Below are 25,865 nucleotides of genomic sequence, written 5' to 3' on the forward strand. Positions count from 1 at the left end.
ATAACTGGTAATGCCAGCATGAGACAAGACAAATAGCGCCCCTTTGTAAAAACAGCCGATAGCACTTTGTATTTCAGAGATGATTGGGTACATAGAGTAAGTAACGAATAGTGACAAAATAGAGTAGCATCTGCTAAAGTGTGTTATACTCCTTGAGATGCCAATCACATTTTCATTCATAGCATTTCTCCCACAGGCTTCTGAAATCACTATTATTCTGAAGCACTAACTGATAAAAATGTTCATGAAGCTATTCGGATTTTGAAACCAACTGATTTCTGATGTTAAATTCTTTAAGGTTAAAATCTGAGGAGTGTCCAAAGACAATGAACCAATACTTAAAAGTTCAGAAAGTTCTGAGGAAAGGTAGATTTTTTTTATCCCGAGAAGGGGAGTGGACTGACCAGAATATGAATTCTGTTTCATAGAGAAACTGCCTTCGGGAAGATAGGTAACTGGCATTAGGATTGATTTTAAAAGATATCAGCGCAGATAGAAGGTCAGGTTTTGCAGCTTGTTAGTCTCTTTATCTCTATCTTCACCCAATTTAGGTCATGAGGTGAATTATTTGATCCTGGACATAAGCAAATTCTGCAGTCTATTGTGGCAAAACAATAGGGAGGGATGAAATTGATCCATTCAGTTAAAGAGGTTATATCTGAAATGTAATTGTAAGTTCAGGTGTTCAAATTAAGAAGGAAATTAGTAAAAGAAAGAGTTGATGTGAAAAAGTATTAGCAATTAAGATCACAGAGAACTCAAATATTGTTTTATACATGAATAGACAGCTAAAGAACAATTGAAGTAAAAGTATGATCTATTAAGGACCAAAATGGAGGCTGTTTGTTCACGAGAAAGAGAATTTGGGAATTATGTTGTAACTGTCTTCACAGGAATAGGTACAGCACAGACATTGTAGTTAAGGGGTAAGAGTAAGAAATATTGGATGGAGCAAATACTGAGAGAAAGAAAATCTTAAGTGATTTAACATATTTGAAAGTAGATACATTGCCAATTCCACATGCAATGTATCCCAACCTGCTAAGAGAAGAAAGGGATGGAATCGTGGAAGTTAAGAACACACTTTACAGTCCTTTCTTGGTCACAGGCATTGTGCTGGTGGGTCAGAGGACTGCTAGCATTGCACTGTTATTTTAAAAAGGTGGAAGCCAAAAAAGGAAAATTCAGTAAAGCTGGCAAAGGAGACATACTGGCCAGATTTATCTTGTTTACTCTAAACTAGAGGTCTCTTATGACCATTACAGCCATTTCAAACTATTGCTGTCTTGTTTTGTTGGAATTTCCCACTTCTTGCAGGACAGTGACTCTAATCTCACTGCTAGTCAAATTATTGAAAAAACGTCCTGAGGAATGATATAAATGTCATTTAGAAAGGCACAAATTAATCAAGGATATTCAACCAGATTATGTTCAGAGTTGGACAAAGCAGATTGAATTTTTCATTGAAGCTAAATGAAGAAGAGCATAAGAAAGATGGGCAGGGGTAAGTCAAGCCATTCTAATTCTAGCCTCAACTCCACAAATTCTCCATAATCCTTAATAATTATACCTCAAAATCAATCTTGACGACATTGTGACCCAGCCTGTACAGCCCCATAGGCTAGAGAATTCAAAAGACTCATGATGGATTTTGAGAAGAGATTCCTCCTCTTCTCCATGGAAAATGCATGACTCCTTATTCTAAAATCTATGCCCCCAGGTTGAGATTCCCTAACAACACTGTCACCCGGTCCCCACCTGCCCTTGTGAACTTATATTTCAATAAGACCACCTCTCGTTTTTTTTTCAAACTCTACAAGGACAGGATCAAACTGCTCAAACACTTCTTAAAGAGCAACCTTTCATCCTAGAGATCAAACTAGTGAACTTTCATTGACATGCCTCCTATACAAGTAAATATTCGCCCTAACTTTTATTTAAGGAAAATAAAACTGTATACAGTACAATTGGTGATGTTTCTCTAACACTGTAAGCTCCAGCAAGATTATACACATAATAGTCAGGTCCTCGGGAGTGTTGCCGAGCAAATCAGACCTTGGAGTATAAGTTCATTGTTCCTTAAAAATGGAGTGGCAAATAGACAGGGTAGTGAAGAAGGCATTCAGTATGCTTGCCTTTATTGGTCAGTGTATTGAGTATAGGAGTTGGGAGGTCATATTGCAGCTGCACAGGACGTTGGTTAGGTAACTTTAGGAATACTGTGTTCAATTCTTGTCTCCCTGCTATAGGAAGGATGCTGTTAAACTTGAAAGGGTTTGGAAAAGATTTACAAGAATGTTGCCAGGGTTCAAGAATTTGAGCTATAGGGAGAGGCTGACTAGGCACTAGCTGTTCTCCCTGGAGAATCACAGGCTGGGGGGTGACTTTATAGAGGTTTATAAAATCATGAGGGGCATGGATAGGGTGGACAGCCAAGGTCTGTCCCCAGGATAGGGGAGTCCAAAGCTAGAGGGTATAGATTTAGGGTGAGAGGGGAAAGATTTAAAAGGGACCTAAGGGGCAACGCTTTCACACAGAGGGTGGTGTGGAATGAGCTGCCAAAGGAGGTGGTAGAAGCTGGTACAACCATAGCATTTAAGAGGCATCTAGATGAGTACAAGGGTAGGAAAGGTTTAGAGGGATAGGAGCCAAGTGCTGACAAATGGGACAAGATTAATTTAAGATATCTGGCCAGCATGGATGAGTGGGACCGATGGGTCTGTTTCTGTGCTGTACAGCTCTATGGCTCTAAGATTTTCCCAATTTCATATTCGAATAAAGTCAGCATTTTATTTCGTTACTTGCTGTGCCTGACTACGAACTGTCTGTGGTTCACCTATCATGACATCTCGATGCCTGTAAACCCCAGTATTCTCTCGTCTCTCGACATGTAAATAAAAGTTTGCTTTTCTTTTTTTTAAACCAAAACAGCCTCACATTTTTGCACAATATATTTCTTGATGTGGTCAGCATGGATTTGAGCAAATGCTTTGATAGAAGTTCCACAACTATAAAGTAAAGTAAAAATCCATTGGGTTGTAAGTTGGAACTAAAATTTACCAGAGGCAGGAAGCAAATGTTAACAGATAGACTGCATGGTAGGCTCATTCCAGGGATGTTCAGTCGGAGGCTTTTGTTTTTTATTCATTCAAGAAATATAAAGCTCATTGATTAGGTCAGTGTTTATTGCTCATCTCAAATTGACTTTGAGAAAGTGCTAGTGAACAACCTTCTTCAATAATTGGAGCCCATTTGGAGTGGGAACACCCACAGTGCTGTTAGGGTAGAAGTTCCTGGTTTTTGACCCAACGACATTGAAGGAAAGACAAAATATTTCCAAATCAGGATGGTGAGCGGCTCAGAGAAGCACATGCAGATGTTGATGTTCCCACATATTTGTCACCCTCGTTGTCCTCGATAGAAGTGGTCATGAGTTTGGAAAGTGCTGTTAAAGGAACCTTGATGTGTTTCTTGACAGAATCTTGTAGATGTTACACACGACTGCTACAATGGTGGAAAGGGTGAATATTTGCGGATGTGGTGCCAATCAAGCAGGCTGCTTTGGTCTAGACAGTGTTGGTGAAGTTACACTTATATAGCTAGGTTGGAGGTATGAATTTGGAAAGGGGTCGGCCAATCAGCCTTTCAAGCCTGTTCTGAGATTCAATAAGATCGTGGCTGATCTGATTGTGACCATATGTCCATATTTCCATCGGCCCGGATGACCTTTCACCCGCTTGCCTCGACTCATTGAGCCATCCAGCATAGAAACAGATGCTTAAGTCCAACACATCCATGCCAAAGATGTTTCCCAAACTAAACTAGTCCTACTTCCCTGCATTTCGAGTATATCCCTCTAAACCTTTCTTGTTCATGCACCTGTCCAAGTGTCTTTTAAATGTTGTAACTGCACCTGCATCCACCACTTCCTCTGGAAGTTCATTCCATATATGAATCACTCTCTGTCTGAAAATGTTATCTTTTAAATCTTTCTCCTTCTTTTAGACCCCCACATCCCAAGGAACATACCTTTGCTATTCACCTTATTTATGCCCCTCAAGATTTCATAAACCTCTGTAAGGTCACCCCTCAACCTCCTACACTCCAGGGAAAAAAGTCCCAGCCTACCTAGTTTCTCCTTGCAACTCAAACCCTCCAGTCCCAGCAACATAGCTGTGATTACTTGCTGGACCTTCTTCAATTTTATCCTTTCTATAGCAGAGCGATCAGAACTGTACTTAATACTCCAAAAACGGCCTCACTAACATCCTGTACAATTCAACATGATGCCCCAACTCCTATTCTCGATGGTCTGAGCAGAATCCATCTATGCCTGCCTTAAAAATATTCAAGAGCTTTGCTTCCACCACCTTTTCAAGGAGAAAATTCTAAAGACATGAGTTCTTCTAAGAGAAAATACTTTGGCTAATCTCGATTTTAAATGGGCAAGCCCTGACTTTAAAACAGTGACCCCTAGTTCCAGACTCCTCCATTCAAGGACGTATCCTCTCCACATCTATCCAAGAACACTTAGAATCTTATATGTTTCAATCAAGATAAATCTTACTGTTTCAAACTCTGGTACATACAGGCCTAACCTGTCCAACCTTTCCTCAATCGATTAGTCTGGTAAATCTTTTCTAAACTGCTTCCAATTTACATTCTTCCTCAAATAAGGTGACCAATATTGTGCACGGTACTCCAAATGGAGTCTCATCAGTGCCCTCTATAACTGAAGCATAACATCCACATTGTGTTAAATTTCCCTTATGATGAATGATAGTACTCTTTTGACCTCCCTAATTACCTGCTGTATCTGAACACTGACCTCTTGTGACTCATGCACAAAGGTACCCAGATCTCTCTGCATCTCCCTGCATTCTCTCACTGTTTAGTGATAATATGTTGCTTTTTTGTTCTATTGACAATTTCACATTTTCCCACATTATTCTCCATTTGTCACATCCCTGCCACTCACTTAGGATGATGTCGATCAGAACCTGCATGCTTTCAAGCTTCTAACAATTTACTCAGTACCACTTCTCTGGTGATTGTGACCTTCCTCAGTTCCTCCTTACCCCCATTTGCTGATTTGTCACTAAATCTGAGATTTTGCTTGTATTGCAGAATTGTTAGGGATAGGATTAATGCACATTGGGAAAAGCATGGCCTGATTAGGGACAGTCAGCATGGCTATGTGCAGGACAGATTATGTCTTGCTAAATTGATTGACTTTTTCAAGGAGGTGTTTAAGGTGATTGATGACGGTAGTGCGTTGGATGTTATCTACCTGGATTTTAGTAAGGCTTTCAACAAGGTCCCTCATGGTAGGCTCATCCAAAAGATTAAGATGCATTGGATCCACGGTGACCTAGCTGCAGGGAATCAGAATTGGCTTGCCCATAGAACGCAGTGGGTAGTGGTGTTTTTCTGGTTGGAGGTCCGTAATAGTGGTGTTCTGCAGAGATCCGTACTGGGACCTCTGCTGTTTGTGATATATAAAAATGACACGGATGAAAATGTAGATGGCTGGGTTAGTAAAGTTGCAGATGATACAAAGATCAGTGGTGTTATGGATAGTGGTTGTCAAAGGGTATATTGGGATATAGATTAGTTACAAATATGGGCGGATTAATGGCAAATGGAGTTTAATCCAGGCAAGTGTGTGAGGTGCTGCACTTTTGGGATATCAAATATTAAGGAAAAGTATCCAGTTAATGGCAGGGCCTTGAACAGCATTAGTGTACAGAGGGATCTTGGGGTTCTTCGCTCCCTGAAAGTGGCCACACAAATAGATAGGGTAGTAAAGAAAGTGTATGGCATGTTTGCCTTTATTGGTTGGTGCTCTGAACACTGGAGTCATGTTGCAGCTTTATAAGACTTTGGTTAGGCCCCAGTTTTAGTTGGCACATTACAGGAAGGATGTGTGGGATTTGGAGAGGGTGCAGGAGAGGTTTGACAGGATGATGCCAGAATGATGCCAGGATTAGAGGATATGAGGTATAAGAGAGAGGCCGGAGAAACCTAAGTTGTTTTTTCTGCAGCAGTAGAGGCTGAAGGGAGACTTGGTAGAAGTCGATAAAATTATGAAATGCATATATAGGATTGATAGTCAGAATTTTTTTCTTTAGAGTTGAAATATCTAATACTAGGGGGCATGCATTTAAGAGGAGAGGGGGAAAGTTCAAAGGAGATGTGAGGGGCAGGTTTTTTTACACAGAGAGTGGTCGGAGTCTGAAACGCGCTTCCAGTGGTGGTGGTGGAGGCAGATACATTAGGGGCATTTAAGAGACTTTTAGATAAGTGCATGAATATGCAAGAAATGGAGGGGTATGGACCAAGGGCAGGCAGAAGGGCTTAGTTTAATTTGTGTCATGTTCAGGACAATGCCATGGGCCGAAGGGCCTGTTTCTTTGCTGTACAGTTCTATGTTCATTTGACAAACAGCAATCTTTTTGTAATTGAATGTGGAATATAAAGAGGGAAAAGAATAAAACAGTTAGGAGCAAATTTATCTCAGAGCATTTTTTGCATGCTAAGAGATTTCTCAATTAAAATCAAATAAAGCTGCAATCCTTCATTGTCTAATTTTCAGAACAAGTTGATTTGGTTATTTCTATTGCAGTTTTTAATTGATATATGGAACTTAAATTATGTTGCTGGAGGCCAGAGGATTGCAGAATGATTTCAACACAAAAGGAGGCCATTTGGCCCTTCCGTTCAGGCCAGTAGCAATTCAGCAACTCCTACTTACCTTTCTTGTTCCCATGGCCCGACAGTTTCTGATTTGGCCTGGTGCTCTTTCAAGTGTATTTGGAAAGTTCTGATTGAGTATTCAACGTTTTATACAGCACATGGAAGATTGTAACCCCTCACAGTGGATTTCCCCTTGGCTTCCTTAGCTTGTTTGTCACTGATTCACAGAATTGTTGTATAGTGCACAGGGAGAGGTAACAGCCTAGTGAGATTATTGCTGGACTGTTAATCCAAAGGGGACCTGGGATCAAATCCTGCCACAGTAGAATTTGAATTCAATAAAAATCTGAAATTGTGAGTCTACTGATGATCATGAATCCTTTGATGATTGTTGGAAAAACTCACCTGGTTCAATAAAGTCCTTTAGGGAAGGAAACTGCCAGCCTTACCTGGTCTGGCTCCAGACTCACAGCAAAAGGGTTGACTCTCAACCCTCTGGGCAATTAGAGATGGGCAATAAATGCTGGTCCAGCCAGTGATACTCACATCCTGTGAATAAATAAACATAAGGAGGCCATTTGGCCCATCATGGCTACGCTAGCTCTCTAAACAAGTTGGCTTATTACCAAAGTCTGCTCCTTTCTCCCCCATTACCTTGCACATTGTTTCTATTTAATAATACCCAAATGCCCTCTTCAATACCTCAATTGAACCTGTCTTTACCACACTTCCAGACAATGTATTCCAGACCCTATCTACTGATGTTGTGAAGAAACGTTTTCTTACCTTGCACTTTCTTCATTGAAAAACTAATTGAAAACTGCTCCCCCATTCTTGATCCTTTTCTGAGCAGTTACAAACTTTCCCTATCCACTTAATCTGGGCACATCATGATTTTTCAAACTTCTGTGAAATCTCCTCTCAACTGTCTCCCCAAGGAAAACAATCCCAACTTCTCTCATCTATCCTCATAAGTGAAGTTTCTTAGCTGTTCTTGTAAACCTATTTTGCATCTTTTCTAACCATTCATATCTGTCCTAAAGTATGGTACCTAGAACTATAAGCAATAGTCCGGCTGAGATCTTGCTCGTGTCTTTTTTAAATTCTGCATAATCTCCTTGTTCTTGCACTCTATGCCTCTATTAATGAAACCTAGAATACTGTACAAATAATTAACAACTCTGTCTACTTGTCCTGTTAACTTTAATGATTCATCAACATTTATACTCAGGTTTCTCTGTTCTGCATATATTTTAGAATAGCAACCTTTTTTGTTGTCTCTCTGTACTAAGGTCATTTACTTTAAGGATGACCACCTCCCTCCCCATTCTCCTATGTTCAAAGTTTCTATAGGTTTTGGGGAGAAGCCGAAATGATCTATTGGATTGGATGATTGGTCATGATGATATTAAATGGTAGAGCAGTCCTGAAGGATTGAATGGTCAACTCCAGCTCCCTATTTTCTATGTTTCTCACATTTCTCTGAATTAAACATTATTTGCATCAAGTTGTCTGAATCCTTTTTTTGAGTTCTACACTGTCCTTCTCACCGTTTACAATGCTTCTGAGCTCTGCACTGACTGCAGGTGTTAAAACTATGCCCTACATATGAAAATCTAGATCATTTGGACAGATCAAGAAAAGCAAGGGTCTCCATCCCAAAATACGACAAATGCTGGATGCATTCTGACAGTCATGGGACTCAAAATATTAACTCTGATTGTCTCTACATATACACTGCCAGATCTGCTGGCTTTCATCATAGAAACATTATCATAGAAGCTACACTGTGAGAAACAAGCCATCAAGCTCAACAAGTCCACACTGACCCTAAGAGTAACCCATCCTACCCTATTAATGTACATTTACCCTTAACCTACACATCCCTGAACACTATGGGCAAGTTGGCATAGCCAATTCACCCAACCTGTACATCTTTGGATTGTGGGAGGAAATCCACACAGACACGAGGAGAATGTGTAAACTTCGCACACACAATTGCCCAAGGCTGGAATAGAACCCAGGTCCCTGGTGCTGAGAGGCAGCATTGCTAACCACTGAACAATCCTCCAGCACTTCCTGTTTTAATCCCAATACCAGTTCCCTGCGGAATTCCTTTATAAGCCTTACTCTAGTGTTAAAAGTTTTCACAAGCCAATTTTGTATCCATGTTGCTACTGAACATTTTAATCCATGAGTTATAACACTTTTCACAAGCCTGTTGTATTGCATTGTATCAAATGCTTTCTGGAGGTCTACGTACACAACATCAACAGTGTTGCCCACACCTTTAGTGAGTTTGTCAGGTATGAATTTCATGTTAAACCTGTATCTTCTACTTCTTGATCCTTCTGTCATGGGTAACAGTTTCCATCCACGTTCCCTGGCCACTTCATGGTTTTGAGAACCTCTCGCAAATCCCCTCTCGAAATTCTATTTCTGAGGAGAACATCTCCTGCTTTTCTAATCTATCTGCATAATTGAACTTATTCATTTCTGCAAACATTATTCTAAATCTCTTCTGCATTCTCTCCAAAGCTTTCACATTGTTCTGAAACGGTGGGGCAAAAATTGGAGACAAAATCCAGTTGAGACTAAACCAGGGTTTTTTTAAAGACTTAACAAAATTTCATTGCTTTTGTAATCAATGCATCCATTAATGCTTGCAATATACAGCAGTCTGTGTCTGTCTGTAGCATCCAGACTTGCATTGACAAGATCAAATAAAGTTCACATCAAATAGTGTCAGGCAATGAACATCTGTATGAACAAAGAATCTAACCATCTCCCCATGACATTCAATGACATTATCATCACTATCAACATCCTACCATTGACCAGAAATAAAAAATGCAATGTCAACATGGTGGCTGAGCTCTTGTGGCAAATAACTCATCTCTGGATTGGCCTAAGCCTGACCATTATCTACAAGAAACCAGATAGCTGGATTCCAGAGGTGAGGTGACAGTGACTCTCACTGATGACAAGGCAGTGGTGGAGAATCAAAGAGCCTTAGCAAAACTGTAGTTAATAGGAAATGGGGGAAACTCTCCACTGATTGGATTCATACTTAGCAGAAATAAATATTGTTGTGTTTGTTGGAGGTCAATCATCTCAGCTCCACGCCATCTCTGCAAGAGTTCCTTAGCATAGAGTCCTAGGCCCAACAAACTTCAACTACTACATCAATGACCTTCACTCCATCATAATGTCACAAACAGGGATATTCACTGAACATTATGACTCCTCAGATACTGAAGCAATCCGTGTCCAAATGCAGCAAAATATGTAGACTTAGATTAACGGGTGGCAAGTAACATTCATGGCAATGTTACCACTTAACATTCAATGGCATTACCGTCATTGAATCCCTCAATATCAATGATGAATCAATCCACTTACATGAATGAATACAATACCAACAACATTCAAGATCTTAATGCTGCTCTAGATTGAAAGACTTCACTTGATTGGCACTCCATCTACCACCTTCAACATCCATTCCCTCCACCACCAATATGTAGTGGCAGTAGCATGTACTATTTTCAAGATACATGACAGTGACTCATCAAGTTCTTCCACAGCATCTTCCAAACCTCTGACCTCTACCATCTGGAAAGATTAAGGTAACAAATGCATGGGAACACCATTACTTATAGACTGCTCTCCAAGTCACATTACATCCTGATCTGGAAAACTATCACAATTGCTGAATCAAAATCCTGGAAATTCCCCTTTTAATAGTGCTGTGGCTCTGTCTATGGCAAATGGATTTTTAGTGGTTCAAGAAAGCAGCTTATCACCACATTCTCAAGGGTAACTAAGGATGGGCCATAAATACCAGCCCAGTCAATCACACCTATGTCCCATGAACAAATGTATAACACTAAAACCCTGCAAGCTTTTTCAACCATTTTCCCAATCTGCCTTATTACTTCCAAATACTTCCCCAGTTCAGGTGCCCTGTTCTTGCAACCCCTTTGAATTATAATTATTAGTTTGGATTGACTTTGTTTGTTCCGCTTACAAAATATATGAAATCACATCTGCCTTATGCCCACAAATCCCATAAACTTGTCTATATCCTTTTGAAGTTTGTCACTATTCTCTTCCTGGTTCATATATTTATGAGTTTTATATTGCAGCAAATTTAATACTGTACTCTGTACGCTCAAATCTAAGTCACCAGTAGAGTTGAAGAAAGTCAGTGGTCCTTATACTGAGCTCTGAGTAACAGCACTGCACATCTTCTTCCAGATCAATCAACCACCATGTACCATCACTCAGTCAACTTTGTTCAATGCTGAACCTCTCCTATTCCATGGGTTTGAACTTTACTGTCAAACAATTACCTGCCACTTTATCAAATGCCTTTTGCAAGTTGATAAAGATCAAGCAAATTACCCATATCAACCATGTCTGTTAACCCATCAAAAAATTCAGTTAGTTAGGCATGATTTATATTTGACAGATTCATGCGAAATGACACTTGTTCAAGTGGCTGTCAATTTTGTTTTTGCAGATTTTAATTTCAAATCATTTTCCCATCACTGAGTTTAGACTGACTGGCCTGTAGATGTTGTAGTCACTCACTCCCTCTTTTGACCATGTGTAACATTCACAATTCTTCTGTTCCCTGTAACTAGTCTGTGTCTAAGGAGGATTGAAATATTATAGCAATTACCTTGACAATTTCTACTTCTAGCTCTTTCAATAGCTTCACATTCCATCTGCTTCTTTTGGATCGTCAACTTCAGGTCACTTTCTAGTAACATTTTGTTAGTTTATAGCTCATTCATCAGCTTAAACATCTCCCTTTTAGCTTTGGCTTTGGGACTATCCTTTTCCTTAGTAAAGATAGATGTGAAATGCTGAATTGGTACATTGGGCTGCTTCAATGTGTGGATCTCTGTTCTGGTACTTAATTGGCTCCCTCCCCTTTCTTGCTACCTTTTTACTACTTATATGCTAAAAGAAGACATTTAGATGTTAGCTGCCAGCCACTTCTCTCACTCTCTCTTTACTCTTACAACTTTTTTTCAATTTCTTTCTGAATTTTCTGTGTTCAAGTAATGGCTAAGGTCTCCCATAATCCAAAGTTAGCCTGATGTGCTGGGATGCCATGCAGACAAAAACATAGTGGCCTTATAGCGAGGCAAAATTTTCCAAAATTTGTCGTGACATTATGCCTCTGCTTACTCCAAAATTTGGTTTCTGAATTTGTAGTCCAATTTCTTTTCTATTCGTTCTTGTGATGGGGTGTCACTGGAAAGGACAATATCTCCCCTTGCTCATACTTTCAGAATATAATCAGCTGCCTTCTCAAACCACTGCAGTGCACACAGTGTTGACACACAGTTAAGGAGGAAGTTCCAGGACAAGAAATGGAGGTGGCATCTTAGTTATACCCCAGGGCTTGGGGGCTTGTGTTCCATGAAAGCGAAGGTCTTCAAACTCCAGCTGTAGATATCAGGCGATGTATTTGGCTGCTGACCAACCAGTGAAAGGCTACCCCGCTCTGCTGATGTCCTGACTATTATGGTTTTCCTAATGTTACAAATGCCAAAAACACCTCTGAGGTACTGTCTCTTTCTCTTTCTCTCTCCCTCTCCTGTCTCATCCATGTGCTTAATTGGATGGTTAGCACGCACCCTGGCAAGCACTTGGCTTGGTAGTCAAAAAAACTCAATATGCTATGTGTTCAGACCCTGGAAATTCAACCAGATCCTATTCCCAGAGCCCAATCAAACCCTCAAGAGCTGGCTAAGAAAAAAGAAATTATCAGCTCCTGCCCAGTCAGACTGACCCCGTATGCAAGGATTTAGAATTAATTGGTGGTTGGCAGCAACAAAATCAAGGGGTTAAAAGTCTAAGAGCAGTTGGGATGCTGTGGATGATCTTTCCATGGGTTGCTGAGCCAGAGGGATTGAAGGGTCAAGAGAAAGTCAGCCAGGATTTCTCTCCAGATTTCTGCTTTCATCCTCTATCTGATGTCAAATCCAAGTGATGCATGTTACTTCTTCAGAGAGTCTCACCCCACTTGGTTCTGCAATCATTCAGACCCAAAAGTGGAATCTTCTAAACAGGCTTGATATCCGTGCAAGAATGGGCAGTGGAGTCCAAATGGGAGTGCACTCTTAATTTTCCAGTTTCTGTTTCTGGAAATGTCTCGAAAGGCGCAGCCAGCGTACACATGTCCATGTTGGATATTCCAATCCCAAAACACACAAAATTTTAATTTGCCTGTTTCTTTTTAATCATTTTCCAATGCTAACAGTCCTGCTGTGTGCACTTCTGGTATTTTCTGCTTTTGTTTCCAAATCTCCAACGTTTGTAGCTTGCTTGTTCTCATCTGATATCGTGGTGACACAGTGTCCTTTTAGTTTTGGAATGCTGTCCTTTTGGCAATCATCACTGTGTGAATGCTATGAAAGATGATGGGTACCTCCCCTCCCAGTGATGGTGTGTTTGTGTGAATGCTCTGCTAGATAGTGGGCACCTCTCCTCCCAGTGACGGTGCATTTGTGTGAGTGCTCTGCTAGATAGTGGGCACGTCTCCTCCCAGTGACGGTGCATTTGTGTGAGTGCTATGCTAGATAGTGGGCACCTCTCCTCCCAGTGACGGTGCATTTGTGTGAGTGCTCTGCTAGATAGTGGGCACCTCTCCTCCCAGTGACGGTGCATTTGTGTGAGTGCTCTGCTAGATAGTGGGCACCTCTCCTCCCAGTGATGGTGTGTTTGTGTGTATTGAAGGGTGGAATTGAAGTTATACTTTCCAGTTGTTTGGATGAAAATGTTATTGATTTTAAATTGAACTACTAATTGCAAAATAGAAAGCAAGTAAATAGGAGATGGGTTTTTTTTTAACCAATGTGTGCATCCTCAGCATTTGAGTCACAGCACAAATATATAATGCAACTTCGAATGTTCCCATGTGTCCATGCTTCCCGGCAGATGGAGAGAAACATAATGAAAGGCAACCTAGGAGCTTCAGTCTGTTCCACATCCCCGTGTGGAAGGAAGATTCAGATCACAGCTGAATCCGGGTTTGATTCCAGCCTTGGGTGACTGTGTGAAGTTTGTATGTGCCTGCGTGGGTTTCTTCCTGCAGTCCAAAACTGTACAGAGTCAGAAATTACACAACACCAGGTTATAGTCTGACAGGTACATTTGAAATCACAACCTTTTGGAATGCTGCTCCTTCACCTGATGAAAGTTTGGGATGATTTAGCGCTCTGAAAGCTTGTGATTTCAAATAAACCTGTTGGACTGTCACCTGATGTCGTGTGACTTCTGACTTTGTCCACCCCAGTCCAACACTGGCACCTCCACATCGAAGATGTGTTGGTTAGGTAGATTGGCCATGCTAAATTGCCCATAGTGTCCACGGTTGTGCAGGCTAGGTGGGTTAGCCATGGGAAATGCAGGGCTACAGGGATAGGGTAGGTGGGGTGTTCAGACCCTTCTTGTTCCTGAAGAAGGGTTTATGCCCGAAACGTCGATTCTCCTGTTCCTTGGATGCTGCCTGACCTGCTGCGCTTTTCCAGCAAAACATTTTCAGCTCTGATCTCCAGCATCTGCAGCCCTCACTTTCTCTCAAAGATTTTAACCTAGGTGGGGTGGGTCTGGGTGGGATACTTCCATCCTTTAGGGATCCTATGATTCCATAGGGATCCCCATTCTCTCTCCCTTTCACCACCAGCACAAGATCGGTATCTCTCGATCCTGTGCTCCAGGAGGTTTAAGTTTCTTGCATAGCACTGGCTATTGTAACTCTCTGAAATGTTTCCACAGATCAGCATGAGACATCGTCAGCCCATTTAAAATAAAAAATCATTTGAAATAGCACAGGTAGAAATTCAGTGGAAAGCCATTAACTGGTTGCACAAATCGGTATCAATTTCCAGCCACTGAAATTGCTGCCCAGTGTCTTTTGTGAGTCAAACCTTTTCTCATTCATGAGATTTCACTACCAATCCCTAATTGCCAACAATTACTGGTGAGTCACCATTTTGAATCCAGCTTGCCTAGCGAATTCAGAGTCAGTCACATTAATGTGGGTTTGGAGTATGCAGAGGTTAAACTGGATAAACACAAAGCTTTTTATTCCTGAAAGGACATTAGTGAAGCAGGTGAGTTGTCATGACACTTGTGATCACCATTTACTGATGTTAGCTTTTTATTCCGGTATTGTTTAATGAACTCATTTTAAATTCTGCGGTGAGTGTTGAGTTCATATTTCTGGATCAGTAGTTCAGACCTCTGCTTTGCTAATCCAGAAACATCATCACGATGCTATCATACTCTTTTGTGCTCTGGCACAGAACATTCGGTGTCAGAAATGACCTGGCTGTTAGTTTTAGTCTCTTGCATGAAAACAGAATTAAAGCTACAAAGCACATAGAAAGTCAATCTTTCTTGCCTCTTGTTATAGAGTGCTCCATTTACCATATGCCAGACTTTCTACAAATAAGTAAAATTAGAGTGAATGGGAATTACAGGGAAAACTCTCCACTGATTCAAGTCATACCTGATACGTCGGAAGGTGGTTGTTATTGTTGGAGGTCAGTCATCTCATCGCTGCTGCATGGTGGTTAACACAGGCCGACATGGCACCTCACAACCCCAGGGACCCGGGTTCGATTCCAGCCTCGGGTCACTAGTTTGCACATTCTCCCCGTGTCTGTGTGGGTTTCTCCCAGGTGCCCTGGTACCCTCCCACAGTCTAGAGATGAGTATGTTGGGACGATTGGCCATGCTAAATTCCCCATAGTGTCCAGGGATGTGCAGGCTAGGTGGGTTAGCCATGGGAAATGAAGGGTTACAGGAACAGGGTAGGGGGATTGGGTCTGAGTGGGAAGCTCTTCAGAGGGTCTGAGTGGGCTCAATGGGCTGAATGGTCTGCTTACACACTATAGGGATTGTGTGATCTCCAGGACATCTGTACAGAAGTTCTCAGGATAATGACCACACCCAAAAATCTTCAGCTGCTTCATCCATGACCTGCCCGCCATCATAAAGTCAGAATGGAGGATGTTTGCTGATGATTACACAACATTCAGCTACATTCACAATGCCTTAGATACTGAAGTTGTCTATTTCAAATACAGCAAGACCTAGAGAACATCCAGGTTGGACTGATAAATGACATGTAACATTTGTGACCCACAATTGTCATATAATGACCATACCTAACATGAGAGAATCTAGCAATTAACCCTTGATATTAATTGCATTCCTATCACTGAATCATCCACAGTCAACGTCTTGGGTTAATCAGAAACTGAACTGGGCTCACCATATAAATACTGTGGCTACAAGAGCAGGTCAGAGGCTAAGTATCCTGCAGCAAGTAACTCAGCTGACTTCCCACAGCCTATCCACCATATATAAGGCACAAGGCAGGAGTATGATGGAATACTCCCCACTTGCCTAGATGAGTGCATGTCCAATAACACTCAAGGGAACTTGGCACCATCCAGGACAAAATAGCCCATTTGATTAGCACCACATTAACGAACATTCACTTCATCAATGCATTATAGCAGAAATATGTGCCATCTAAAAGGGGCACTACAGAAATTCACCAAGGTTTTTTATACAGCACCTTCAAAACATGTGATCTGTGCTATCTATATTGACAAGGGCAGCAGGCACATGGGATCACCAAAACCTCCAATTTGAGCTCCAAGCCACTCAGCACCCAGACTTGGAAATATATCTGTAATAACCTCTACAAGGCCCATGGGGAAGCATTAATTAATCTCCCTGTGGAGCTCACTGAATAAGAGTTCTCTTAATAATTGGCAATGGCCTGTCTGGCTGCAACTTATCATCTGAGCCCTTTATAAAGCAGACCTACTGGGGTTGGTAGGTGGATGGGGGAGGGGGGTACATTTTGTGGTGTAGAGTTAATGACCTTACCTCTGTACCAGAAGAGCCTTGCGTCAAGTTCCACCTGCTCGAGAGGTGTGTAATAACACCTCCGTACATGCTGATTTCAAAAGAAAGAAAGCAGACTCAGGCAGCCTCCCCTCTCCTTCACTTCTGATAGTTCACATTGTCCTTAATAGTCTTCTCGTGTAATTGTCAAACTGGCTGCACAGGTAATTTACGGCTGGCTGTTTAAAAAAAAAGGAGCAGTGATTTGGTGGTGGGTAAGCCATTCAGTTGTGTGTAAGAGCACTTCTGGATATAAAGGGAAGAGAAAAAAAACGCAGACCCAGGAGCAGTGTTACTGTCCCTAGCTCAGAGCCAGGGGGCTTAGATCCAAGTCCCACATGTGCCAGAGGGATGTGTCTGCAGAACTGCCCCTGGCAAGAACTAGCCTTTGCACACCACGAGTAGTCGCTGTACTTTAGTGTTCAACAATAAATAATGTTCCTTTCCCATTGGGCTGCCTGAGTTATTACATTGGGTCAAATCCTGGAATTCCCTCCCTAATGGCATAATGGGTCCACGGTGGTTCAAGAAAGCAGCTCACCACCATCTTCTCAAGGGCAACTAAAGATGGGCAATAAATGCTGGTCCAGCTCACGTGGCATAAATGAATAGCACAATAATTTCCAGACCTTCTTGCTCCTATTGTGGCAAGTTCCTATTTCTGGTTCTTGCTTAAATGAAGAAAGCCATGATCACTGTAATCCTGACAATCCTCTGCTTCTTTATGAATTATTAACTTGTCAAATATGCATTTCCTTTGGCTAAGAGTTAAGATGTTAGTATTTGCATGAAAATTAAATGCAAATCAATGCTATGTGGATTGCATTGATTTCAGTGAAGCTATACGGATTAATTGAATTAATTAGCATTTGTTACTGCAAGTCATTTCAGTTTCAGTGTATTGCAATTCAAATTTTGAATAATTTTTTAAAGAACTTGCTCTTATATAACTTGTGAATGATGTGCATTCTGTTTATATCTTTTAATTCAAAATTGCTTCATCCAAAGTAGCTGAATTGAAACCTTCTGATAATTCAGACGTGTAGCTATTGGTTGGACAGTTCACCTTGTTTAATTCAAACATTTGGACAATTAAAAAATGTTAACATAAATAAACCACTGAATAAACTCAACTGTAAATTCCATTTTCCAATATCTCAAATTGAACTGATGGTAACTGAGATAGACACACTGGATGGAATCTTCCTTGCATTGTGTGACACCTACAATGGTGAGAAAATTGGGAAAATATAAGAATTTGCACACAGGTACACACATACATCTCATTGTTCTATGTAAAATGTACTTTAAGGCTTTTGGCTTCATTTCTTAATGCTCGCTCACTTTCTGCTTGTTTATGGCATGCATTGTGTCTTAGCACAGAGGAGAGACAGGCAGCTTGTCACAGTAGGAGACACTGAACAGACAAGGAGGTGGATATATAAGACATTGTGCTACAGCAAAGTCACACATGTACCACCAGCTTAGGCAGCAATCTCACTGCAAGTGCTTCAAGCAAGTACTCTACCCTGAGAAGAGTAGGCAAAGTGATGACCCTGGGACAGGCAGTCAGTCTCACTGAGAGGCGTGAGTGAGGTGATGACCTTTGAACAGGTATTCAGTGTCACTGAGAGGAGTGAGTGAGCTGATGACCCTGGGACAGACAGACAGACTGTCACTGAGAGGAGTTGGTGTGATGTTGACTCTGGGACAGACAGTGATTGTGATTGGACGTTGGAGGATCGTTTGGTTGTGCTGACCTGCTCTTGGTGGATCTTTATGCTGGCTTCGGCCTAACGCCAATTCAGGTACCAGCCAACCTCAGAGCTATGGCCTCAGCAGCCGCTCGCAGCCCTGGCCAGGGCATTCGTAACACAGTCAGGGTGACTGTGAAGAAGATGGAGGAGTGCACACCGGTCGATCGGACGGTGTTCGTGAAGAAGATTTTGCTGGAGTGCTGCGGGTTTGAAGCAGTGGACGTATACTGCCTGCAGGATTTCCCTGCAGCAGGCTATTTCGATGTGACCTTCAGGAGCGTGAAGAATTGCGAGCAGCTCCTGAAGGTCTTCAAGGAGAAGGAAGGGGAACCTCTGTTCTCCATCTTGTCGGCGGTCCCGTTGAGTGTGCTTCCTGCGCAGAGGAGTCCGCTTGTAACAATCCAGATGTACAACCCTCACGTCCCAGCAGCAGATGTCCTGACCTTGAGAAGATACGTCCAGGTCCAGGTCGAGGGAGAGAGTACCGATGTGGTCGATCCTTTCGGGATCTGGACCAGCAAACGACAGGTCAGAGTAACCCTGAGGGTCGATGCCAGTGGGAACATCCTCCACCCACCCTCCAGCTTTGCCATCGGAGGAAGCAGAGGTTACCTGACATACGCAGGGCAGCCAAACGTGTGCCGAACCTGCGGGAGATCAGGCCACATGGCGGCGGATTGTAAGGTGACCGTCTGCTGAAACTGCAAGCAGGAAGGCCACCCGACCAAGGAATGTAAGGAGGCCAAGAACTGTAATCTGTGCGGAGAGGCGGGCCACATGTACAAGGCCTGCCCAAGACGAGGGGCCGCCACGTACGCACAGATGGCCGGAGGTGGCAACACGAGCCGTGGACCGCCTAAGACCAGCAAGGTACCACTAAACAGCACGGGAACGGTGTCTGGAGGCACCCAGAAGGAAGGGCAGGCTGTAGCGGAGCAGACGGCAGACAGCAGGGAGGTGCAGCAGCCGATCCAAGCTCCTTCAGGACAGACGGAGGAAATGGAAGAGGAGGGATCAAAGGAGGCAGAGGATTGGATTACTGTGAAAAGCAGGAAGAGGAAACCTTCCAAAGCCACCCAGCAAAGGGGTAAGCGACACCTACACGACGAGGATACAGGCAGCTCTTCCGATGGTGAGGACGGGCGCAAGGAGGGTCGTCAGCAGAGGAAGAGACAGAGCGCCGCGGGGAAAAAGGAGGGCAGCACCACTCAAGCAGGAAAAGACGATCCCTCTGAGGGGACAGGTAAAGGCCTCCCCCCACGCAGTGAGAACCAAGAGGTACCCACCGGCCCACAGCTCCAGGTAACTGGGAGCAGCGGTCCTGTGACAGCCCCGCTGTCAGATGGAGAACTGGACCATGCGGACCCTGGGCCCGACGCGAAGACACCAGAGCGGGGAAATGGCTCCAGCGTGGAGCTGGACAGCTACCTCAGCACTGGGAGGGTCCAGCAGTTTGCTGTCACCACGGGAATGCACACAGCTACCCCAGAGGGGCAAGACCAGCAATAAATGGACACTGTTAACCTTGTAAACTGTTAAAATGGGGTTAAAAATTGCCAGCATCAATGTGCGTAGCATCAAATCGGCTACACGATGTGTTTCCACGATGCCCTTCCTGGCCAATGTTAAAGCCGACATCCTGTTTCTGCAGGAGTGTGGGATACCGCACCTCAGCAGCTGCAGGAGATGGTTGAGCTTGTGGGCCCATGGGCCGTCAGTTTGGTCGGGGGGCAACGATAGCCGTGCCTCCGGCCTGGGTATCCTGTTGTGAGGAGGCAACTTCACCATCTCCGAGGTTAAGGAGGTGGTGGGCGGGCGCCTCCTCTTCACCGACGTCATGTACAGGAATGCTCCCCTGAGACTGATTAATGTGTACGCCCCAGTGGGTAAGAGTGAACGGCTGGCCGTCCTGCAGCAGCTTCCACTGTTGCTGGCTACGTCCAGGCCGGTCATTCTGGCCGGAGACTTCAACTGTATCATTGATGCAGGTGGGCGATCCGGCGGGGGGGGGGACAGTAAACTGGATGCCACGTCCAGAGCCTTGATGGACACGGTAAAAGATGCCAAGCTGCACGACGTCTTCAGCACCCCTGCAGACGGAGCGCAGCGTAGATACACCTGGTCACGGGCAGACGGGTCTATCCGCTCAAGGATAGATTACCTGTTTGTGTCCCGAACGCTCTCGGTCAGATCCACCGACGTCAAGCCGGTGTTCTTCTCTGACCACTGCCTCCTGCTGGCCGACTGTCACCTACAGGACGAGCAGCGGGCTGGTAAGGGAACGTGGAAGCTGAACACAAAGCTGTTGACCCCGGGAAACATTGAGGAGCTCAAGAGGGACTACGCAGGTTGGAGAACCGTGAAGCCCCTCTTTGAGTCCCCAGCGGACTGTTGGGAAACAGTAAAAGGGAACATCAAGAGGTTCTTCATCCTCAAAGGTGTTCAGGAGGCGCGAGAGAGGCGGGGAAAACTGTCCCAGCTCCAGGAAAGTCTGCAGAATCTGCTCCTGCTGCAGACGATGGGGGTCGATGTCACGGAGGACCTCAAGGAGGTGAAGGGCCAGTAAGCCTCGCTCTTTGCTTTGGAAGCCTCCAAGATAATCTTCCGGTCCAGGGTCCGCTCGGTGGAGCAGGACGAGACGTACTCACAGTTTCTTCTTCCAGAAGGTGCACAAAGAGAGCTCCATGCTCAGCAGCCTGAAGGAAGAAGATGGCTCGATAACGTCATCTCAGGCTGACGTCATGAGGATCAGTAATTCCTTCTATGCCAGTCTGTATGACGCGAAGCCGACCAACAGCACGGCCTCCCAGTCATTCCTGTCCTCTATCACGGAAGTCTTAGACGTCGGAACACGGGAGAGGCTGGACCAGCTGCTATCTCTGGACGAGCTGACCAAGGACCTCGAGTCCTTTGAAAATAATAAAACTCCCGGAAGCGACGGCTTACCGGTCGAGCTCTATTCTGCTCTTTGGGACTTGATTGGCCGGGACCTGCTGGAGGTGTATGTCAGTATGCTTCGGGCAGGTACCATGAGTGAATCCATGAGGAAAGGCATCATCACCCTCATCTACAAGCGGAAGGGGGAGAGAGAGGAACTCAAAAATTGGAGACCAATCTCACTGTTGAATGCGGATTACAAAATTCTGTCAAAGGTAATCGCCAACCGGGTCAGGTCTGCTCTAGGGTCGGTGATTCACCCTGACCAAACCTGTGCTGTGCCGGGCAGGAAGATCGCTGAGAGTCTCGCACTCCTCAGGGATATGATCGCCTACGTGCAGGACAGAGGGTTGGACACCTGCCTGATCAGCCTGGACCAGGAGAAAGCCTTTGACAGCATATCACACCGGTATATGAGAGATGTTCTCTCCAAAATGGGCTTTGGGGAGGGAATCTGCAATTTGGATCAGACTGCTCTACACCAACATTGTCAGTGCAGTCTCAATCAATGGGTGGGAATCAGATAGCTTCCCAGTCAGATCTGGAGTCAGGCAGGGCTGCCCTCTCTCTCCTGCCTTGTTTGTGTGCTGCATAGAGCCATTTGCTGAGTCCATCAGGAAGGATGTGAGCCTGAGAGGGGTGACTATTCCTGGCAGCGGGGCCCTGCAGGTTAAGGCCTCCCAGTAAATAGATGACGTCGCCGTTTTCTGCTCTGATCCACTGTCCGTGCGCAGACTCATGCACATATGTGACCAGTTCGAACGGGCCTCGGGTGCCAAGGTAAACCGAGGCAAGAGCGAGGCCATGCTCTTTGGGAACTTGGCCGACCAATCCTCGATCCCCTTCACCGTCAGGACCGACCACCTGAAAGTGCTGGGTATTTGGTTCGGGGGGGCTGGGGCGTGCGCCAAGTCTTGGGAGGAGCGTATCAGCAAAGTGAGGCAGAAACTGGGCAGATGGACGCTACGGTCGCTCTCCATCGCGGGAAAAAACCTGGTCATCAGGTGTGAGGCACTGTCATTGCTGTTATACGTGACACAGGTCTGGCCTATTCCCAGAACCTGTGCCGCTGCAGTCACCCGGGCCATCTTCCAGTTTATATGGAGGTCAAAGATGGACCGGGTCCGAAGGGACTCGATGTATAAAGATCTGGGCAACGGGGGAAAAAATACACCCAATGCCACCCTCACCCTGATGGCCACCTTTGTGTGTGGCTGCATCAAGCTGTGCGTGGATCCCCGGTACGCAAACACCAAGTGTCACTACGTACTGAGGTTCTACCGGTCCCCGGTGTTGCGAAGGATGGGCCTGGCCTCGCTGCCGCGGAACGCTCCGAGTAGTTGGACCGTTCCATATCACCTGTCCTTCGTGAAGAAGTTTATGAAGAAAAACACCTTTGACCACAAGTCCATCAGGAAGTGGTCAGCACGTAGTGGCCTTGAGACCCTTCGGGAAAAGGAGAGGGCGGATCCTATTGAGCGGTTCCCTGAGCAGACTGTCAAAGCCATTTGGCAGAATGCCTCATTGCCAGAACTTTCCAACAAGCACCAAGACATGGCTTGGCTGGTGATGAGAAGGGCTCTGCCTGTGAGATCCTTTATGCACGCCCGGACTCTCAGTCGCACCGCACGCTGCCCTCGAAGCGGCTGTGGAGGGGACGAGACTGTCACAACACCTCCTTCTGGAATGTGCCTACGCAGAGGAAGTCTGGAGAGGAATGCAGTGGTGTCTGTCGAGGTTCGTCCCGAGCAGCGCCGTGACGCGGGACTCCGTGCTCTACGGCCTGTTCCCCGGGACGCACACCGAGACGGCCATCAACTGTGCCTGGAGGATCATCGACTCAGTGAAGGACGCTCTCTGGGCGGTCCGAAACCTGTTGATCTTCCAGCTGAAGGAGTTGACCCCGACTGAGTGTTGCAGACTGGCACATTCCAAGGTTCAGGACTACGTGTTGAGGGACGCACTGAAGCTTGGGGCAGTTGCTGCCAAGGCACGGTGGGGAAAGACCACCGTGTAACATCGGCCTGCCTAAAGAAGAACAGGGGGCCCGCGCAGTCATTTGGGCTCTGCTGACCCCTCAGCTAAAAATGTAATCATACAGACCTGCAAATAGGAATGATTACTCTGTTTCGGTATGCAAACAAATGGAATGTTTACATATGTATGGCATGAGCTGAAAATATCTTGCTGGAAAAGCGCAGCAGGTCAGGCAGCATCCAAGGAAGAGGAGAATCGACGTTTCGGGCATAAGCCCTTCTTCAGGAATGAGGAATGTGTGTCCAGCAGGCTAAGATAAAAGGTAGGGAGGAGGTACTTGGGGGAGGGGCGTTGGAAATGCGATAAGTGGAAGGAGGTCAAGGTGAGGGTGATAGGCCAGAGTGGGTGGGGGCGGAGAGGTCAAGAAGAAGATTGCAGGTTAGGAAGGCGGTGCTGAGTTTGAGGGATTTGACTGAGACAAGGTGGGGGGAGGGGAAATGAGGAAACTGGAGAAATCTGAGTTCATCCCTTGTGGTTGGAGGGTTCCTAGGAGGAAGATGAGGCGCTCTTCCTCCAACCATCGTGTTGCCATGGTCTGGCGATGGAGGAGTCCAAGGACCTGCATGTCCTTGGTGGAGTGGGAGGGGGAGTTAAAGTGTTGGGCTACGGGGTGATTGGGTTGGTTGGTCCGGGTGTCCCAGAGGTGTTCTCTGAAATGTTCCGCAAGTAAGCGGCCTGTCTGCCCAATATAGAGGAGGCCACATCGGGTGCAGCGGATGTAACAGATGATGTGTTTGGAGGTGCAGGTAAATTTGTGGCGGATATGGAAGTGTCCCTTGGCGCCTTGGAGGGAAGTAAGGGGGGAGGTGTGGGCGCAAGTTTTGCATTTTTTGCGGTTGCAGGGGAAGGTGCCGGGAGTGGAGGTTGGGTTGGTGGGGGGTGTGGACCTGACGAGGGAGTTACGGAGGGAGTGGTCTTTTCGGAACGCTGATAGGGGAGGGGAGGGAAATATATCCCTGGTGGTGGGGTCCGTTTGGAGGTGGCGGAAATGACGGCGGATGATACGTTGTACATGGAGGTTGGTGGGGTGGTAGGTGAGGACCAGTGGGGTTCTGTCCTGGTGGCGGTTGGAGGGGCGGGGCTCAAGGACGGAGGAGTGGGAAGTGGAAGAGATGCGGTGGAGGGCATCATCGACCACGTCTGGCGGGAAATTGCGGTCCTTGAAGAAGGAGACCATCTGGGTTGTACGGTTTTGGAACTGGTCCTCCTGGGAGCAGATGCGGCGGAGACGAAGAAATTGGGAATATGGGATGGCATTTTTACATATGTATGGCATGTCCAGTTGTATAGATCATCAAAGTATTTATGAATAAAGTATATTTTTGTAATAAAAAAAAAGTTAGTGTCACTGAGAGGAGTGCATGAGGTGGTGACCCTGGGACAGACAGTCAGTGTCACTGAGAGTGAGTGAGCTGATGACTGTGGGACAGGCAGTCAGTGTCACTGAGAGGAGTGAGTGAGCTGATGACTATGGGACAGATAGTCAGTGTCACTGAGATGTACGAGTGAGCACCATGTGACAGGCAGTCAGTGGCACTCAGAGCTGTGTTGTACTGGGCAGGACGATCTTTGAGAGTTTCGTTCTCTTCGGGGATAAGATAATCTATCTGCAGGGGTTGGACACCTTGCCTCATCAGCCTGTAGTGGGAGAAGACCTTTGACAAGATATCATACACTACAGGTGGATGTACTCTCCTAACTGGGCTCTGGGGAGGAAATCTGCAATCAGGTCCACCTATCTACACCGAGACGGTTAGTATGGTCTCAGTGAATTGGTGGGAATCAGCATTTTTCCCAGTCAGATCTGGAGTCAGGCAGGGCTGCCCACTCTCTCCTGCCTTGTGTGTGTGTGTGTGTTGTATACAGCCTTTTGCCGAGTCCATCAGGAAGGATGCAAGCCTTAGACAGGTGACTATTCCAAGCAGAGGAGCCCTGCAGGTCAAAGCCTCCCTGGACATCTCATGTTTTCAGCCCTTAGTGCACAGCCTCATGAGCATCCACAACTGGTTCCCCCTGGCCTCAGGAGCCAAGGTGAATCAAGGCAGGAGCAAGGCCATGTTCTTTGGGAACTGAGGCCAGGCAAGTGGAAGGTGTTTCAGTGTGGGAAGATTTTTGAGATAGTGACAATAACTCAGTCAGATTTAGATTAGCGATGGATAAGGATAAGCCAGGAATAAAAGTTTTTAACTGGGGCAAAGCTAATTTTACAATTATAAAATCATGAGGGCTGTGGACAGGGCAAATAGGCAAAGTCTTTTCCCTGGGGTGGGGGAGTCCACAACTAGAGGGTGGTGCGTGTCTGGAATAAGCTGCCAGTGGAAGTGGTGGAGGCTAGTACAATTGCAGCATTTAAAAGGCATTTGGATGGGTATGTAAATGGGAAGGGTTTGGAGGGATATGGGCCAGGTGCTAGCAGATGGGTCTAGATTGGGTTGGGATATCTGGTTGACATGGACGAGTTGGACCGAAGGGTCTGTTTCCGTGCTGTACAGCTCT

At 45.1% G+C, this 25,865-nt stretch overlaps 1 protein-coding gene across 3 annotated transcripts in view; it reads left to right on the top strand.

Annotated features, from left to right (window-relative positions):
* ajap1 (adherens junctions associated protein 1) overlaps positions 1-25,865 on the top strand; it is a 316,781-nt gene that overhangs the window by 184,882 nt on the left and 106,034 nt on the right. The window lies entirely within an intron of this gene.

Source organism: Chiloscyllium plagiosum, unplaced genomic scaffold, assembly GCF_037043375.1.
Source record: "Chiloscyllium plagiosum isolate Xiang-an unplaced genomic scaffold, Cpla_swu_hap1 HiC_scaffold_37, whole genome shotgun sequence".
Lineage (NCBI taxonomy): Eukaryota > Metazoa > Chordata > Chondrichthyes > Orectolobiformes > Hemiscylliidae > Chiloscyllium > Chiloscyllium plagiosum.